The sequence below is a fragment of the Gracilinanus agilis genome, chromosome 2 (genome assembly GCF_016433145.1).
Source record: "Gracilinanus agilis isolate LMUSP501 chromosome 2, AgileGrace, whole genome shotgun sequence".
Lineage (NCBI taxonomy): Eukaryota > Metazoa > Chordata > Mammalia > Didelphimorphia > Didelphidae > Gracilinanus > Gracilinanus agilis.
In genome coordinates this window covers 551,633,142-551,645,712 of record NC_058131.1, presented here as the reverse complement: position 1 = coordinate 551,645,712, position 12,571 = coordinate 551,633,142, and positions in this window count along the sequence as shown.

Here is a 12,571-nt window from a genome sequence, read left to right as displayed (position 1 = left end):
TTTAATTACTTATTCTTTCCTTGGTAATTGTGTTGGCTTTGCTTTCTTGTACTTCTATTGCTTGGGGGGAGGTATACAAAATAAATATTTTTCTCAGGTGTTCAGGGCTTTTTCTTTTTCTTTTTCCAGAAATGCCTCAGAAGTCTCTCTTTTCTTGAATATCAATCTTTTTTCCTGAATGATTAGTCTCAGTTGGGTATATTATGCTATTTGGGGAAGGGGGAATTGCTTCTTGAGCTTTTTCATTTTTTTTTTTTTTTTCAGAATATATCATTCCATTCTCTGCATTTTCTTCTGGGAGAGTGTTTTTTTTTTGTTTTTTTGTTTTTGCATTACCTGAATTTCCTTTCCTTTATATTGGAAGGTCTTTCTTTCAGATGCTTACAGAATTTGTTGTTTGTCTATTCTTTCCTTGTTCAGTCGTTTCAGTCATGTGTCCAAATCTTTGTGAACCCATTTGGGGTTATCTTAGTAGAGGTACTAGAATGATTTGCCATTTTCTTCAGATCATTTTACAAATGAGGAATTGAGGCAAATGGAGTGAAGCGACTAGCCCAGGGTCACATAGCTTTTTTTGTCTAGAGGCTCTATCTGAATTCAGGAAGATGAGTCTTCCTTACTCCAGATCTGCTACTCCATCGACTGACTCACTTATCTGCCCCTTGTCCATTCTACTTTGAGGTAGTCAAAGTTATTTAAAAAATTTTTTTTTTCTTATACAAAGCCTAAATCTAACTCTTTAACTTCCTTCTACCCACTGCCCCTACTTATGCCTTTTGAGAATCAACAGAAAAAGTCCACATACCAGTCTTTCAAATAATTGTAGACAATTACCACGTCCCCAAAGTCTTCTCTTCTCTGAACTAAATACCATATCCCTAAACCTATCCTTGTCTTAGAGTCTTTAGAATTCCCACTATCCTGGTCACCTGTCTTTATCAATATTCTTTCTAAGATGTGGCATCCAGAGCCTTCTTTGACGGGATGGAGTTGTTAAATTTAACCATGATGTTAAGTTTATCCATTGAAGCACAGGGTTCCCCCCGCCCCAATCTGTGGACTATTTTTTAAACCCTTACCTTCCATCTTAGAACCAATACTTTGTATTAGTTTCAAGGTCGAAGAGTAGTAAGGGATAGGTGAAGGGGTTAGTGACTTGCCCAACCAAGTTCATACAGCTAGGAATTGTCTGAGGCCACATTTGAACCCAGAGCTTCCTGTTCAATCCACTGAACCATCTAGCTGCTCAACTGTGGATTCTTTTGATTGGCGTTTGTATTCTTTGTATTTAGTTCATCAATAAATATTTATTAAACACCTACTGTGTGGCATGTTCTGTGCTAAGTGCTGAGGATTCACATAGGCGAAAGGCAGTCCCTGCTTTCCAGGAGCTCGTGCTATTATGAGGAGACAATAAGCAAACAAGTCTATACAAACAAACTACCAGATAAACAGGAAAAGAGGGTAGGTACTAGAATTAAGGGGAGTTGGGAAAGACTTCCTATAGAAGTTGGGATTTTAGGACTTAAAGGAAGCCAGGGAAACCAGTAGGCAGAGATGAGGAAGGAGAGCATTCCAGGCATGGGAGACAGTCGGAGAAAATACCTGGAGCCAAGAAATAAAGTGTCTTATTCAGGAAACAGTAAAGAGGCCAATACTCACTGGATTAAAAAGTACATGGTGGGGAAGCAGGGTTTAAGAAGACTAGAAATTAGGAACAAATTGAGTTATATAAAGATTAAAATGCCAAAAAGTGCATTTTGTGTTTAATCCTGGGGGCAATAGGGAGCCACTGGAATTTATTGAGTAGAGGGATGATATGCTCAGACCTTAGATTTAGGGAATCACTTTGGTGGCTAAATGGAGGAGAGACTGGGACGGAGAGAGAAGTAAGGTAGGCAGATTCATCAGCAGGCTATTATAATAGAAATGGAGTCATGAGTGCCTACACCAGAGTGGGAAATATAGGTAATATAAAATAAAAGGTTAATAAAAATTTATTTTTTAAAAAAGGTAATGGGGTTTACAGACTTAAAAAAGAGAAAGAAAGGAAAACATTAAGAAGCTTCCATTCTTTCATATTCATGGATTAAAAGGGAAATCCCACACCCCAGAGGGGTCAAGCACTAGTGTATGCAACATTCCCAAGTGCTGCCAAAACAGAATAAAATGTAATTGGGAAATATTTTAAAAAATAAATAAAAATACAATAAAACATAGGCAACATTGCATTTTTTAAAAATCCCTTACTTCCATCTTAGAATTAATACTAAATATTGATTCCAAGGCAGAGGAGGGGTAAAAGCTAGGCAATGGGGGTTAAGTGACTTGCCCAGGTTCATATCACATAGCTAGGAAGTGGCTGAGATGAGATTTGAACCCAGGACTTTCCATCTCTGGACCTGGCTCTCAATCTACTGAGCCACCTAGCTGTCCCAGTAACATTACATTTCAAAACTAATTTCATATGTGGCCAATAAGGATCCTTAAGAATGGATATGGGGCTCTCCTTTCTATTTGAGTTTGACACCACTAACATACTGCACATTACCTCTTAAATCCATGTTGGCAAATCTATGGCGTGTGTGCTGGAGGGGGCTCACCCCTTCCCCCTCTCCACATGCACCTGAGGACATTTCTTACATCACCCACCCCTCTGCTCAGCAGCCCAGTGAGAGCACTTCCTCCCTCCCCTGTCTGGGGTAAGGCAGGGGGCTCACATGTAGCATGAGGATTGCAGTTTGGGCATTCAGTCTCTAAAAGGTTCGCCATCACCATCTCCAGTGAACCCAGAAGCATGAGAGCTGGAAGTCTCAGCAAGTTTAGATCTTATCTCCTCACAGCCATGGCATCTTCCTCCATGGTTACTGTCATTGCTCCAGACTCAGACCTTCCCCCACGGTGGGGTCAGTTTCCAGTGGCACTTATGGTGTCTATGCCATTCCATGTGATCGCTATTATTGGCAAGGTGTTCCTGTCAATCTCTGGAGGTACAAGTGGCAAAATTAAAAGAAAAAAGAAGGCAGGAAAAAGGGATTGTCTCCAGAGTCCCCATACCCTCTTGGGCAATATATATAACTTAAAAAAATTTTTTTTAAACCCTTAACTTCCACCTTAGAATTGGCACCAAGTATTGGGTCTAAGACAGAAGAGTAGGCAATTGTAATTAAGTGACTTGTCCAGGGTCACACAACTAGGAAGTGACTGAGGCTGAGTTTGAATCCCGGACCCCCTGTCTATGCTAGGCACTCTATCCACTAAGCCACTTTGTTGTCCCGATATATATAACTTATTAAATGACATGCCTTAATGGAAAGAAATGTTCACTGAAGACTCAAAGACTCATATGAGGAGGCAGCAAGGGGTAACCATTCTCCCGTGTCAGGATCATCAGAAACCACTCTGCCAGCCTCTATTTCTATGAATTACTTCTGAGAACTCAGACGAAAATAATACAAATTCAGATAACAGTAAAAAGCAAATCTATTATGAAAACACATATTGAATCATAGGCTTTATAGGAGGAGATAGAGCTAGGTGGTTCAGTAGATAGAGTGCTGGGTCTGGAACACTTAACTTCTTGAGTTCAAATCCAGCCTGAGAAACTAGCTGTGTGACCTTGGGCAAGTCACTTAACCCCGTTTGCCTCCATTTCTTTATCTGAAGAATAAGCTGGAGAAGGAAATGGTAGACTTCCCTCTAGTATTTTTGCCAAGAAAACCCCTAATGGGGTCAGGAGGCATCAGACAAGACTGAACAAATAACAAGTAGCTAGAGTGAGATTCTTAAAGACCTGGGATTCTTTCAGTCTATATAAGGATTTGAGGAGGTTTGTGAACTTCGATGGGAAAATTACCAATTTTTTTCACATTGTAACTGGTATTTAGCATTTCCTTTGATTATTAAAAACATTCTGAGGAGTTCAGAGGTTTTTGTCCTATTGTCAGGGGAGTCCATGACACCAAAAAGAGAGAAAGATCCTCTGATCTAGAGCAGCTTCCTCAGTTAAAAACAAACAAATAAACAAACCCTTACCTTTTGCCTTAGAGTCAGTACTATATATTGGTTCCAAAGCAAAAGAGTGGTAAGAGCTAGGCAATAGGGGTTAAGTGACTTGCCCAGGGTCACACAGCTGGGAAGCCAAGGTTAAATTTGAACCCAAGACCTTCTGTCTCTAGGCCTGTTTCTATTCATGGAATCACCTAGCTGTCTCCACAGCTTCCTCATTTTGCAGGTGAGAAAATTCAGACCTAGACAAGTAAAATAATTAGTTCAAAGTCATACAGGTAGTTAAATACCAGAGCCCAAATTAAAATCTAGATTCTCTGACCCCAAATTCAGGACTCTTTCCATTAGACCTCAAATGACACAAAACCATTGTATTTTTTTTAAACCCTTACTTTCCACCTTAGAATCAATACTGTGTATTGGTTCCAACACAGAAGAGTGGTAAGGGCTAGGCAATCAAGTGACTTGCCCAGAGTCACAAAGCTAGGAAGTGTCTGAGGCCAGATTTAAACCTAGGACTTCCCATTTCTAGGCCTGGCTCTCAATCCACTGAGCCACTCAGCTGCCCCCCAAACCACTGTATATCTCAATGAAATGGATAAGCATCTTGGTAATCCAGGATTCATAGAAGCATAGATTTAAGAACTAGAAGAAACCTTAGAGGACACCTAGTCTAGCCCCCTTATTTATATTAAAATCTACAGATTAGGAATATGAAGTCAGGAGAGATTAAGGGTTTGCCCAAAGTCACACAAAATTAATGTAAAAGGAAAAGTGGAAGAATAGAAAAAACCCATATTCAAGTTCACTGACTCTGAATCCAATGCCCTTTCCCCCTACCATACTTCTCCAATTTTCTTAGCCCTGGTTTACAGTTAACATTATACAATGGAAAGAAAGCTGGATTTGAATGAAGCTAGAAGACCTGGGTTCCAATCCAGCTTTTAACTATTTTGTTGTTCAATTGTGCCCAATTCTTTAAGACCCTATTTGGCGTTTTCTTGGTAGAGATACTAGAGTGGTTTGTCATTTTCTTCTCCAGCTCAATTTGCAGATTAGGAAACTAAGGCCAGCTAGTAAGTGTTTGAGTCTAGATTTGAACTCAGATCTTTCTGACTCCAAGCCTGACATTCCATCCATCAGGCCACCTGGCTGCCCAGTCCCATCTTTTTCAATCATGACTCCATTTGGGGTTTCTTGGCAAAGGTTTTGGAGAAAGTTTTCATTATCTTTTCCAGTTAATTTTATAGATGAGGAAACCCAGGCAGAGTTAAATGTCTTGCCCACAGTCACACAGCTAGCATGCATCTGAGGCCAGATTTGAACTCAGGAAGATCAGCCTTCCTGATTCTAGGCTTGGCATTCTATCCACTGTGCCACCTAGCTGCCCCACTTGACAATTACTATATGACTATTAAGCCTTCATGTTCTATAAAATGGAGCTAATAAAATGTATACCATCACCTACCTCACAAAGGAGTTGCAAAGAAAGCACTTTTGTACATCTTGAAACATTATATAAATGTGAATTACTCTGTTGCTATGGGCTGATGATAGCCTTACGGAATGACTCAGGCAGAGAAATACCAGCCTGGCTTCCGATGGGGATAGGCAAGGATTCTAGGAAGGGTTCTAGGGGAGGGGCACAGCAAGGAGGAACAAAAGATAAACAGCCAGAAGCCAGGGTGGCCAGCTGCTAAAACTGAACACACTCCTTCCCTGTCCAACTTGAAGAATAAAGGAAGTATAAAAGAATTAAATTTTGCTAATTCTGCTGAGCAAAATAGCTGAAGACCTGCCATGCCTTGGTTACAATCCAGTCTATGTATGTTGGTCAATCTCCTACCGTTTAGGGGCTTTCATATAATTATCAATAGAATGTTAACATCCATACAGTTGATCCCCTTTGGGATATCCTTTTTAATGTACACATTGCTTCTACAGTTTACAGAGTACCTTTGTATTGATCTTCATAACAGTTCTATAAAGCAGGTGATACAAATACTTATTATTCCTATTAGAATGTAGTCTCCTTGAGGACAGAGACTCTTTGAGGGGACATTGTCTTTGTATCCCTAACCCTTAAAATAATGCCTCACATGTAGTAAGCATTTAATAATTTCCAGATCAGAAATGGTTTTGGCCCCAGAATATTAATGTATAATGATAGTGATGAAAACTACAATTTAGTCCTTAGTTTTAGGGCAGCACCAATAAAAAACATTTACCTGCCTATTTCAAACCGGATGTCACTTACACATCTCAAACTCGACAGAGCAGAACTTAATCTCTTTCTCCCCAAATTTACTCTCTCTGCTGATCTTTCTTGGTTCTGATAAGTTCACCTTCATCCTTACTACATGTATGACTTTGGACTCAATCACCCAGATTAGCAACTGGCGTCTACCTCAATTATGCACTCCCTCACTGGCTCACTGCACACAACCAATTAATTGCCAAGTCTTGGCAATTCTACCTCCACCACATCTCTCACACCCATCTCTTTCTTCTTAGACAAAAGGCCACCACCCTAGTTCAGATTCGTCTCTTTCCTGGAGTTTTGCAATAGTCTAATTGGTCTTATCGTCTCAAGTGTTTCTCCTCTCCAGTTCTAAACTCATATTCCAAAAGCAAAGGTCAGGCCATGCCACTTCCTTTAGCCTGACTGCTCCCTCTCCCCCCAATCCCTAGAATATCCTTCCTTTTTACCTCCACCTCTTAGTATCTCTGCTTCCTTCAAAATTCAGCTCAAGTGCCATCTCCTCCACATGGGGATTTTTCAGATGGGGCCTCATCTCCCGTATTCCCACAAAAATTACCTTGTATTTATCTTGTATATATTATGCATATTTCTATATATCTCTTGTTTCCTTCAATCAAAAATAATCTTTATGAGGTCAGAGATTGTTTCATTATTATCTTTTCTAACTATGAAGAACTGCAGCTAGACTCACCGGGAGAGACTTGGAGACTGCATATTCCCTGTTCGATACCCAGACATGTAGTTTAGACTGGCTTCACTCCTTCCTTCCTCCCTTTCTTCCTCCCTCCCTCCCTCCCTATATTTCTTTCTCACTCTTCATTTTTTTCTAGAGATCATTCCAACATAATAAACTCACATGCCCTCTATCTATTTAAACTCCTTTTAACTGCCCTAGTAATGATAAAGTTCTCAGGAATTACATGTATCATCTTCCCATGTAAAAATGTAAACAGTTTAAATTTATTGAATCCCTTATTATTACTCTTTCATGTTTACCTTTTTATGCTCCTCTTGGTCTTGTGTTTGAATGTCAAATTTTCTATTCAGTTCTGGTCTTTTCATCAGGAATTTTGAAAGTTCTCTATTTCATTAAATATCTAATTCTCTCTCTAAAAAGATTACACTCAGTTTTACTGGTAGGTGATGCTAGGTTGTGATTCTAGCTCCTTTGTCTTCCAAAATATCATATTCTAATCCCTCTGATTTCTTATGCCAGAAAAACATCTTATCCTGACTTTTTGTTGGTTATGATCCCCCAAAATTTGATTTGTTATTTTAAAGTTCTTTGGAGGGAGAATGTTGGAAGAATTCAGCTAGGTGGCTGCTCCTAATCTGTCATCTTGGCTCCACTGAGAAACCTGTTTCTAGTGAGAGGAATTAGGCATTCCATTCCTTCATTTTGGGCTCATTAAGTCCTTCACTTCAACATCCTGAGGACAATTTTACTTCATGCTTCATGTCTAGGGCTTCTCCAAAAAGGAGTTGAAAAAAGTACCCAGAGGATAGTCTGAAGGGAGTATTCCTACACACAAATAAAGGGATGAAAAATATAGGATATTCAAGAGCATACATTTGATTTAAAAAAAAAACTCAAAACTTAAAACAAGATCCAGTAATTTAGCTTACAATTAATGACATAATTTGCTAAGCTGGTATTTAAATGCCATTAAAATAGAAAGCATTTGCATCAGATACTTCCTAGCTGTAGCACACTGGACAAATCACTTATCCCCCCATTGCCTAGCTTAGTGTTGGTAAAGTATTGGCACGTGTGCTGAACCAGCTCTGGGGGAGCTACTCCATTCCAACTCTGTGCTGGAAGACATTTTTTGCATGCCCACCCCTCTGTCCAGTCACCCAAAGTGAGCACTTCCTCCCTCTGCTCTCTGGGGTAATGGGGTGAGGGCTCACAGGCAGCTTGAAGTTGCAGTTTGGGCATATGAACTTGAAAACCTTTGCCAACACTGGCTTGGCTCTTTTTACTCTTCTTAGAACCAACAAATAGTATTGCTTCTTAGATGAAAGGTAAGTGTTAAAAAAAAAAGAAGGAAGCAATGTATGACTGTCTATTGGTGATTTTGCACTTCACCTTGATTTAGCACCATCTATATAACTCCTGGTGTAAGTCCTCTAATAAAAGGAAAAGACTTGGATTAATTTTCCTGAAAGATGTCATCCTCTCTAAATGCAGCAGCTCCCTGCTGTCAGCCTGATCCCACCCCCAGAGGACCCATGCATCTCTGAAGCTCACAGAATCACACCCAATCCTAAACATGTCCAGGTTAGGATAGGAATTTATTTTCCTAAAATAAGTAATGAAACACACACATACACAGGTAACCCAAATCCAGCCTAAAACTTGCCTAGACAGGGCAATGTGGTTTTTTTTTAACTGTCAGGTACCATAAGTTTCAAGAAGATAAGGTGGGGTATGGAGTCAGCCACCCCTCCCCTACTTGACTCTCAGGTACAAGCTCCAAACAGTCCTACCTGATTTGAATCTAGAGAGGAAGAGAGGTTAAGGAGGCCGTTCACTCTTCTAAGTGGCCATATCTACTAAGGGCATATCTACTAAGCTCTTTCAATTCCATAGCCTGTAAAGGGATTCTTCCATTATTCAAGGTGCAAGCCTCTTGGCAATAAGTCACATAGGACTGGAAGCAGGCCCCCTCCAAAGCTTCCATATAGTCACCTCAAACTGGGAAATAATGGCAGAGATGTTCAACATTCAAGTGGGAGTGACTACATTTTGCATCCCCATCATATAGCATAGTACCGGGCACATAGCATACACTTAATAAATGCTTGTTAATTGATTGAGCCAGTCATTTAAACTCTCTGGGCCCTGGTTTCCCCGATTAATATGAGGGAGTTGGACTCATTACTATTATGGGTCTCTTCCATCTCTAAATCTATGATTCTATTAGACCTTAGTTCATATCCCAACAGTGTAGTCTCATTGAGCACAGTTTCCTCACTTGTAAAATGGAGATAATAACACTTGCACTACCTCACAAGGTTGTTGGGAAGAAAGTACACTATAAACTATAAAATACTATATAAATGTAAGCTATCATTAGTTTAGAATGTAGTTAGAAGAGTAAAAATCATTAGCTTTCTCAGCCCTTATGACCTACATCTCCCCTCTACTTTAGCAAGCACAACAGTGGTTACACCCTATAACCTGTCACCCAAAATAATACCACCTCTATAATCTTGAGCTTTTAATCTCTTGTCATAATCTCCTGTCTTTCCCTTTTTTTCATCCCTTGTAAGGCTATGCTTGCTTTTGTATCCACCAAGAATACTAGTCCTTTTATTGCTCTCCATCTTTTCAGTCCGCCATTCTTCCTCTGGCCCCACAACTGTATAACCAGTTCCAAACAGCATTGTCTTCCACCCTTGAATTCTTTACTCCTTTGTTCCATCATCTGCCTTTTCTGCTCCTACTAGCATGTACTGATCGTTGCTGGAGGAAATTATACAACAATATGTACTTACCCTGGAGTCAAAGAACCTCTGTTCAAATTCTGCCTCTGCTGCTTACTCCATATGTGATCTTAAGTAATTTAACTTATTTGGGCCTCAGTTTCTTTGTCTATAAGATGCACTCTTTATACTTGGTGGCACCCGAGGTTCCTTTTAATTCTAGAGCTATTATCCTATAACCATGAAGAATGGATCCACTATAAACTTACACTATTTGTTCTTGACTGAGCTATCAATATTGCAAGGCCAGCTTTTCATAATTCTCTGGCTAAATCTTTATCACAAGTTCAAAGCTTCTTTCTGCAATCCTCAGTTGGCACTTTTGTCCCTAAATTCCCACTCTACTGAGAAAATTTGAGTTTCATTTCTCCTACTTCATGTCTTGAAACACTTCTACATCTTCAACCACTCTCCTCTTTTGTTCCAGTCCCTGACATTTTCCCTCTCCTTGCCAAGGCTAACCTGTCTATTTGTGTCCTTGATCCCATTCCCTTCCACCTTCTCTGAAGGCTTGTTCCTTTGATTACCTCCCCACCTCTCATCTTTAATCTCTCCTTACTTATTGGTTCTTTCTCAGCTGCCTGCAACCGGTTTCATCCCTATCTTAAAAGAACCCCAACAAAAACCAAAAATCTTCTTTTGTAACATCCACCCATTACCCAAGAAAGACTCACTTTCAGTACCTGAGCCCTAAAAAGAATGGTCTATATTAATTGACTCTACTTCCTCATTATCTACTAATTTCTTGAAACTTTGTAATATGAATTACAACCCCACAAATAAGTGATAACTTCCATCTCTCCCAAAGCTTACCAGTTGTTTGTTACCTGCTAAATTTGATGATATATGTTTTTTCACTATTCATCGTGCTTATCCTTTCTGTATGTAGCATTCAGCATTGTTGAATTCTTTCTTCTTTGGTGGCTTCCATAATACTGTTCTTCCTGGTTCTTCTATATCTGACTGCTCTTTTTCAGTCTATCTTTCTTATCGTCCATCCCTTGTCCTCAAAACATAGGCTCTGTTCACAAACTTTGTTCTAAACTGCCTTTCTTCTTTCTCTATATTCTTTACCCTGATGATCTTGTCTACTTCAGTGGATTCAATTATTTGTAGATGGTTCCCAGACCTATATATTCCATCCTAGTTTCTCTTGACCTAGCCACCACTTTTGTTCTAGTCTTCATCATGACTCTATTAGTGCTACTGTTTCTATTCTCTCCCCTTCCCAATCCATCCTTCATGCAAATCCCAAGACACAGAGTTGACCACTTAATTCTCATGCTAAAAAAAAAATCAACATTTTCCTTCTCCCCTAAGATAAAATACTCTAACAGTTGGCATAGGGTAGGTATGCATTTGGTGATGCTCCAGAAACATGAATAATCAACACCTGACTCTTTCTCTGCTTTTTGCAACCTATGAAAAACTGACTGTCAAATAAATATGTAATGAGCAAGAGAGCATAGTCTATAATTTAGCCACCAAGTAGCAATAACCTCAGGCTACTAGCCAAGCGACTTCATTAGAGATTATTTATTGCACACAAACTGGTTTTCCCAAAGTTCTCAGTATCCCCTGGTTCACCAAAGGGCACTCAGCCTAGAAATTCCTTGAGTACACCCATTACCTGGAGTTCCCACTGCTTGTGACACCTGGATTCAGTAGAATGGTAGGATCGTGAAATGGACTATATTCCAAAACGACTAAAATAACAGTCTGTATAAGCAAGAAGCGGGGCAAATCTAGTTTAGTAAATTAGTGTTTGAGAAACCCAAGAATATAAACTATTTGGGGACGAGCTCCCTATTTGATAAGAACTACTGAGAAGACTGAAAGCAACTTGGCAAAAATAAATGGTTTAGACCAGCATCCTATACTGTATACCACGATAAGTTCCCAGTGGATATTCAATTTATATATAAAATTTAATCACACTATTTAAAAAGTTGGAGAGTAATATATGGAAGTATCTTTCACAACTATGACCAAGTAGAGAAATCTTAACCAAATATAGGATAAAGTAGATCACAAAAAATAAAACAATTTCGTTTAAATTAAATTGAAAAGCTATTATACAATCAAAATCAATGCAACTAAGATAAAAAAATAGGCAAAATATTTGTATTAAATATCTCTTTTAAGGTCTGATATATAAGAAATACAAAAAACTAACCCAAACAAGTGAGTAGCTAGATAGTTCAGTGGATAAAGCACTGGACCTGGAGTCAGGTAGAACTAAGTTCAAATCTGGCCTGAGACACTTATTAACTGTGTGAACCTGGGCAAGTCACATAACCCTTATTTGCCTTAATAAACTAGAGAAGAAAATGGCAACCCACTTCAGTATCTTTGCTAAGAAAACCCAGGGACAGTATAGTCTGTGGGGTCACAGAGAGTTGGCCACAACATAAACATGTAAAACCAAGATTCTTTCCCCTAATGGATTAAGTGGTCAGAAGATAAGAATAAATAATTCTCAAAAGAATTGCTATTCTCATCAACCATAAGAAAAATGGCCCCCAAACACTAGCAATAAGAGAAATAGCAATCAAAATAACCATAAAGTTTTACATCACACATGATAACTGGCAAAGAAAAAAATGAGAATATTTAGCATTGGTCAAACTGTGGGGAAATAGGCTTATCAATATACTACTGGCAAAACTATAAATCATTCCAACCATTTAGAAAAACAATTTGAAATTATGTCCCAAAAGTGATAAAAAACATCCATACCTTTTCACACCCAGAGATCTCATAGGTTTATACCTCAAGAAGGCAAAATATAGAAAGGAAAGCCCCATAAAG